At 35.4% G+C, this 7,659-nt stretch overlaps 1 long non-coding RNA gene across 1 annotated transcript; it reads left to right on the top strand.

Moving 5' to 3' along the window:
- The first annotated feature begins 796 nt into the window (after window positions 1-796).
- Window positions 797-7,659, top strand: LOC136273950 (uncharacterized). The gene is made up of 3 exons (XR_010712185.1): window positions 797-2,233; window positions 7,125-7,233; window positions 7,379-7,659. It is a non-coding gene; the product is annotated as an uncharacterized lncRNA (long non-coding RNA).

The raw sequence follows: 7,659 nt of genomic DNA, 5'->3' as shown, positions 1-7,659 counted from the left end.
CTTCGCCTCATCCATGTGGAACTGGGATCTGAAATTGACAGAAAAAAAATCATGAGTAATATGAAAGATAATTTTGTAAAAGAAATTGACAAAGAACGCAAGATTTGGGTGTAGTGACTTACGGGGGAATGAGGATGTCCGAATCCTCCAGACACAAGTCCATGAACGCGACGTCTCTGTCGCTGGCCATGGACCCCTCCGATCTTATTGAGATGAACAAAAAAAACCAAAATTGAAGCAGTTTCCTCTTAAATATGACAAATCGAAAAGAAAAGCAAAAAAAATTAAAACCTACGAAGAAATCTCTATTACACTTCTCTCTTGCCTAAAAAAAATAGCGAAAAAAAAGAAAAATTAACCTTTTAATAAATACAATCTAATTGATTCATTGGGTTTAGATTTGTACTTTTATTGATGAAATATAATCTCATAAAAGCGAAAAAAAAATGATCTAACCCTATGGGAGAGACCTCCCACCGGAGGGACTCCTCCTGGTCCACAAGCGTACGCGGTTTACTGAAGAAAAGATAAATTGTAACTTAGAATTTGCCACGATTATTGCCCCCTCCCCTCCTAAACTGAAATTACTCTCTATTTATACTAACCACGGTCTCTTTGGTGCTTTTGGCGTAGCCGGCACGCTTCTTAAAAAAAGAGAGGGGACACTCATGAACGACGTCAGGAAATTTAAGAATAAAAGTTCATTTATAGCTAATTGGTAGAAAAAATTTGTTTTAATATTAATAGCATTACTAACCCATTTTTTGTGATAGGGGTTTGGCTATAAATGAAAAGGAAAATATATTAATACGTATGGTTTTTCATTAATTGAAAAAAGAATAATTTTTGAAAAAAGTAGATTCAATTGGAAATTTTATTTTAAAAAATAAATAGTATGTAACCTACACGTCTGGTGTAGACGTCATGCCAGCTGACAACTGGCCACCCCTTCTGCTATGTCTTTAAAAAAATGAATAATATTTAATTTAAATATAACAAAATTGTCATGAAAAAAAAATAAGTTTGTATATGTGTTTTAATTTTAGTAAAAAATTAAACATCTTTTAAATTATCGTGTAATAAAACTTAAGGGCACGGGCATTTATCAAGGATGTCCTTGATTTTCTCAAGAAGCTCCACCACTTCTATTTTAGAGTTGCATATGCATTGGCTGAAACATTTAAGTACCAAAAATAAGTATAGAGGAATAAAGATGAAGGGAAAATTGGACCACTTACAGTAAGAGTCAAAACTAAAATCTTATTAACTTACCTTGCCATGGTAATCTTAATCCAAAAAATATGAATTATTAACAAATAACGAGATCCTTCAGAAAAAAGGGGAAGATTTGGAGGTTTTCAACGATTTTATATTTCGATTTCAATCAAAAAAAAAAAAGACGCCAATGATTGGTTCGGATTGAACGGGGTGGGGGGAGGAAGAGGGGTGATGGGGAATAAAAAATATTTTTTTTACGGGTGAATGCGGTAAGCTAGAAACGTATTGTATGTTTGCTAATGACCCCCCCCCCCCCACACTTCCGTTCCATACCTCTTTCATCATCTGCTAATAAACTGTTGTTATTTTGTACATGTGTAGAGAGTCGGTTGACATTAGAAGATAAAGGGGCAGGTCACAGTATCCTCGTATATGTAATGAAAATAAAATTAAACATTATTAGTCACAAAATTATATCATGAATGTAACAATAATGAAGGTATTGTTTTAAATGTTAGTGATAGGGGTACAGAATAACCTCGTAGGTCAGCAAAACGAATCGCCTATTGTTTGCATTATTGAAAGACAAATATCAAAGTCCAAATAAAATTGATAAAAATAAATTGAATGAACTTCTCCTCTTCTCTTTTCCAAAAAGTTATCAAGTGGTACAGTTGGTTGTTATTCAATTTTTCCTTTTTTTTTGTCGTCATGATTGCGATAATTATTTTACATGTGGTTTTTGGTATGAGTCTGTCTCAGGACACCCCGTCCTGTAACTGTAAAAACGATTTTGAAATGGCTTTCTGTTATAATGTACGAGCTTGTCCGGAGTTTGTGACCATTGCCCGGGTTGAGTGCGCAATTAAAGAAATCATTGTTAAACCGAACACATCGCTGGACCAAGTACTGATCCACGGACAATGTACCAACATATCGGCGTACAAGCGATTTTGCATGCAAGCAATTAAAGAAATAAAGATGCAGGCCACCAGCGAAAGTTTCCTCTGTGCAGGTAATTCTATTTTATTCATTTCTTAAACTTTAAAATTTAGATGTGATTGGAGAAGTGAAATTACTTTACCTCGAGAGTTGATTTTACCTACAGGAGAATATATTTTTCGTTTTTTATTTAATAGATTTTATTTTTTGAATTAAAAATAGCTATTGGGCTTCAGAGCTAATTTTTTTGAGAAAAAATATTTAAATGTGTAAAAACAAATCTAAAGCGTTCGAAACATAAAAAAAATCAAGAAATATGACTTTTGATTGTTTTTGGTAACTTATCGATTTTGCGAGATCAGTCTTTAGTCACATGACTTCGCAATTCATTCTCTTCTTTTGTCACTATCACATCACGTGATAAATTAGTCATTCAGCATGGTGTGTTCTCTTGAGAACGGAGCGGTGATTTGCTCAGGTAGAGAATTGTTGTTGCTTGAATAGATTTTTATCTATTATTTCATTTGTGTAAATGCGAAATGTTGTAACCCCTTAGATTTTAATCTTAATCATATTTTTTAATAATCCCACAAAAAAACACATACGAAGCAGAATTCAGAGATCAAAGGTTATGAAATGGACATGTAGGGTTACTCAACTAGAGTCATCTTTTGTGAAAGGGGGAAGTGAGAAACTATATTCCGATAGAGAAAAAATACCTAAATTTTCACAGTACCAAAAAGAGGACATGCCAAACAAGGTGTTTTTCTATTTGATTGCCTAGTTAATTTAACCACATTCATTATACAAGAGATATCCCACATGTAAGAATATACTTAAGAACATAAATAAACATCATTTTGTACCGAGCTTAAATTCTAGAAAAGAAAAGGAATACTACCTGCTAAAAATGATTATAATATTGATATATAGTAATAATACTAATAAAATGTCTGAATATATGACTTGATATGATAATGAACAATAACAATTTAATGCAAGTAGCTTTAAAAGTTTTGAACAAATTCAAAATTTACAACATGACAGTACGATTAGTTCCTAGTACAGAATTCCTAGATACGTACCTCACCTTACCAGCGCCATGTATTGGAGCATTGGATCTACGAGTGGAGGGAATATAGAAGGGATTTAGAACGCGCCTTTTACCGACCTCTGGCAGTCATCGAGCCGATTGACGTCACCATGGAACACGGCACTAATAGCCGGGTTTTTTAATTTTCGACTGTCGTACAACAGAAGACCGGACATGGACACCGCCAGCTACATTGGGAGAGAGACACAGCGGCCTTTGGATCCTCCGCCTCCAACAAGAGTGATTCCAGCTTTGCCAGTCATGATGACGGGGATTAGGCCACCAGCGTAGACCAGCCCTGTTTTCATCAGGCCAAACCCTATCATTGGTAGTGACGCAAGCTCGACCGTAGTAGACTCTTTTCTGGTCCTTGGATGTCCCGATCAAGAAGGAATGACGCAGGTTCATTCTTAAACCAAATCGTGATCGCCGATAGCCCTTGCAGTCCGGATCCGCAGCCAACTATCAGCCCAAGGAGGTCACTAACACGGATACCGGACTCTACAGCGTCATCACATCCCGTGCTGCCTGCGTCGAATCGCCCAGCACACTAGCACCAATACCAGTTTTGCCTGCGCCAAACCGCCCGGCGCCTGCAATTCCAGTTATATTAAGTAGAAATGTATTTGCTTTTTAAGGACTTTTACTTCTACACTTTTGTAAATGTATTGATTATTAAATGTTTAAAGTATCATGTGGGCATTATATGTACTCTTACTACATTTTGAAAACATGTCGGTGTTGGGAAGACCTCCTCTTACTCTGCGAGTTTTTGGATGCCAGAAAATATTTTAATCTTTTAATTTGTATGAGATATTAAGTGTGAAGTGATTTCCAATGTCAATAAATAAGAAAGCAATAACTTCTGCATAAAACAAGGTATAACATTTGGATAACGAACACAAATAGCAAACACAATCACGAGCAGGCCTTCTCGTGGCTTTCTCTGTCGAGATACCGGGAAAAAAGAGGTAGAAGCCCCGAAAAGGACGCCGAGCCCGATAAAAAAGAAAGTTAACCCCCTAAATACACTACCTCCTCCTCCTTACCCCCCCCCATTTTGTGGAGGATAGTTCCAGTTCCGACTAGGGAAACAACGGAAGTTGCACACTAACATTATACAATATACACATTTAACAGAAGAGTATACAAGACAATAAACACAGTTCAAATAAAAAGTCCAGGATGGTCCCTTCAGTTCCCGTACTGTCGAGGTCCTGGCTCTGGTGTTATTCCTCTGGCTGGCATTCCTGGATCTTGCTTTCCTCGCGTTCCTGGAATTATTCTCTTGCGTGGAGTCCAGGCGGTAGTTTTTCAACCTCTATACCAGTGCACTGTGCAGTGGTCTCCAGCTACATTGACTTCTTGGCACAACTGCGGCCACTCGCCGGCATATTTTGGTATGTCGTCGTCATTACTGACAGGCCTGGGTTTGGTAGCGGTAGTGCCTCTATGATAACAAAACTTTATTTTTAGAAAGTTCACAAATGCATTTTAGCAATAACATGAATAATAAATAAATATTAATAATTTTAATTTTCATTTTCATGTCATCTTGATTGCAATTGGCAGTCTACTTACCATTGGCATAATGTTGGAAAAAGCAACTCCACCATTCTTTGTCCTCCTCCTTTGCGAAATACTTGAAACTAGTCTTGACATAGTTTTCAAGTTTGTCGATATTCTCGTGTATTTCGTTAAAGGAGGGGAAAATGATGTCGGGTTCACCTCCACCTCAAATTTTAGGAGGTACTCCGTAGCCTCATTCTATTTCTAACATGTTAAATTACAATTAAAAAGTCTTTCATTCTAGTGAAAATAAGGATTATGGATTTTCCCAAAAAAATAAATATTATTTATCTTTAATTAACCATACCCCTCCACCTCCCACCTACTTAGAACGTTAAGAGTGACATACTTAATGAATTGTCACCTTGTCCGTGGATATTTCCATCCAAAAGAGTCCAGCCTTGCCAGACTCGTCAGATGTTTTTTTTTAAAGACGTGGATTCGAGAGTGGTTCTTAATTACATTTATGTGTGGCGTCAGCCATTTTGTGATGTTGAACACATCAGAGGTCCAGATGCTGGTTGCTCTGTGGGAGAAACATTTCTCGAACACCGTTATCAACTTTTCTAAGGTTGTCGCAGCATGGTGGATCAACCAGTGACTAAATCTATTAAAGAAAATTATTCATTAATGTAGTCCACACATAACTGAGTTGACTGTAACAGTTTTCATCGATCTAAAATACATTTCATATATATTTTAAAATTATTATGAGGCTGACAATAACCAAACTTTAGAGTATGTCAATTAAATGAACTTTCTGCATTTGAAACTTTTTATGCTACCCTTTGAAAAAGGGAGGGCATATTGTTTTGCTGCTGACTGTCTGTCGGTCGGTCTGTCAGTCGGTCCACCAAGTTTCCGTTAATTTTCTTCGCAGAGGATGTACAAATTGAATAAATTTGGTATAGAGGTTTATCATGATAATATCTAGGTCAAGTTCGATATTTGGTACGATCGAGCAATTTTCGACACAGTTATGGCCCTTGGACGTAGAAAAATTCCAGTTTTTTGCATTTTACGCTTATTCTCTTCGCAGAGGATGTACAAAATGAAATGAAATTTGGTATACAGGTTTATAATGATAATATCTAGGTCAAGTTCGATATTGGGTACGATCGAGCAATTTTCCGCAGAGTTAGGGCCCTTGGACGTAGAAAAATTCTAGTTTTTGGCAGTTTCCGCTCATTTTCTTCGCAGAGGATGAACATATTGAAATGAAATTTGGTATTATCATGATAATATCTAGGTCAAGTTATATTTTGGGTATGATAGAGCAATTTTCGACAGAGTTATGGAGTTATTGCCCTTGGACTTAGAAAAATTTTGTTATTTGAATTTTACGTTCATTTTCTTTGTGAATGTTTCCAAGGGAGGGGGCATACGTGTTTCACAAACATATCTTTTTTTTTAAAGAGTGGTGATGTTAGTGATCAAAGTCCCAATTAATTGAAGAGAATCTTTGAGATCATACGATCAAAAGATGATGCTGAAAAATAATGATCAGATTCTAAATGCTAACCGATAGCTACTTCCAGCGGCATTTTTGTCATAGAAAATGTCATGGTCGTTCTCTATTTCACCTACATCCCTTTTTCTTGTTCATATATTTCAATCTAATTGACTGCCATGATTTTATACGACTTAATAACTTTTATTCGCAGTATTTGTTTCGATCCTGAATCGTCTGCCCCGTTGGCCATTTTGTTTCGATAGACAATAATGTGTAAACGGAGATAAATACTAGTATCTGACGGCGTTAAGATATCCGGAAAAATAGCTCGTGCTAAATAGCGAAATCTGTCGATCACGTGATTGCTATCCGTCTCTACCTTAAATGATAAATAATTTATTTTAAAAATGATATTATTTCTTAAATATATATAAGAAATTAAGAAAAAAAACTTTTTTTAAATGGTATTATTTTGTAAAAAAAGAAGGGTATAGAAAAAATTGATAACTAAAAAAAACTATCTATTTAAAAAAATGTAAAAATAAAATTAAATAAGCTATTAAAAATTTCAAGAGGATAGTAAGAGCACTAGGCTCAAGCAGGTCTCTAACACTCGGTGGTTAAGTTTTGAGGGTAGTGTTCAGGCAGTTGTAGACAATTTTCAGAGTGTAGTTGCTGTCATTTTAATTTAATGAGAGGTCATTCTCTCATATGAAACTGATAAAAAATGGTAAATAATGTACTGCAATATATCATTCACACAAGTAATTCAGACATAAACACATAAATTTTGTTACATTTATTAAATGTTAAATTGATTACATTTTATGATTTTTTTAAAATAATTAGATAAAACGTCAAGAATGTCCTCAAAAACTTTGTCAGAATTGATGACCATAAAAACCGACTCCCCTGCAATAGACAAGTTTGACCCCACTGAAGCTGTGAATCTTGGATGGTGTGTAATCAAGCTATTAGTAAATTTATTGAAGTTTCACAAGCTGAGTTTTAAAGTTTGTTAACATGATGTTACTTTAATTATCACTAAATACTACTAATGTATCATTACTGTTTAGTGTTAAATATATAAATTTATTGAATAGCTTAATCCATCAGGGAGAAAGCGTAGACCAGATTTCTGCAGAAGCAAACAGCTTCAATCTGGGACACAAAAAAGAAAAAAAATCCAGAGACAGAAAATGACACAACAGTGGCAGAAAAGGACATCACAACAAAGACAGGAAAGGATACATCAGCAGAAATGGATGACCCAGAAGACACCCAGGATATTGAATCTGAATATGAAGAAGACTCAGAAACTGACAGTGACATAGAGCGGACAATGATGTTGAGCAAAGTGAAAAGGAAAATAATAGGATGTTAA

This window comes from Magallana gigas, chromosome 1, assembly GCF_963853765.1.
Source record: "Magallana gigas chromosome 1, xbMagGiga1.1, whole genome shotgun sequence".
Taxonomy (NCBI): Eukaryota; Metazoa; Mollusca; class Bivalvia; order Ostreida; family Ostreidae; genus Magallana; species Magallana gigas.
The sequence above is the reverse complement of the archived record's forward strand: the minus strand, read 5'-3'. Positions and strand labels throughout refer to the sequence as shown.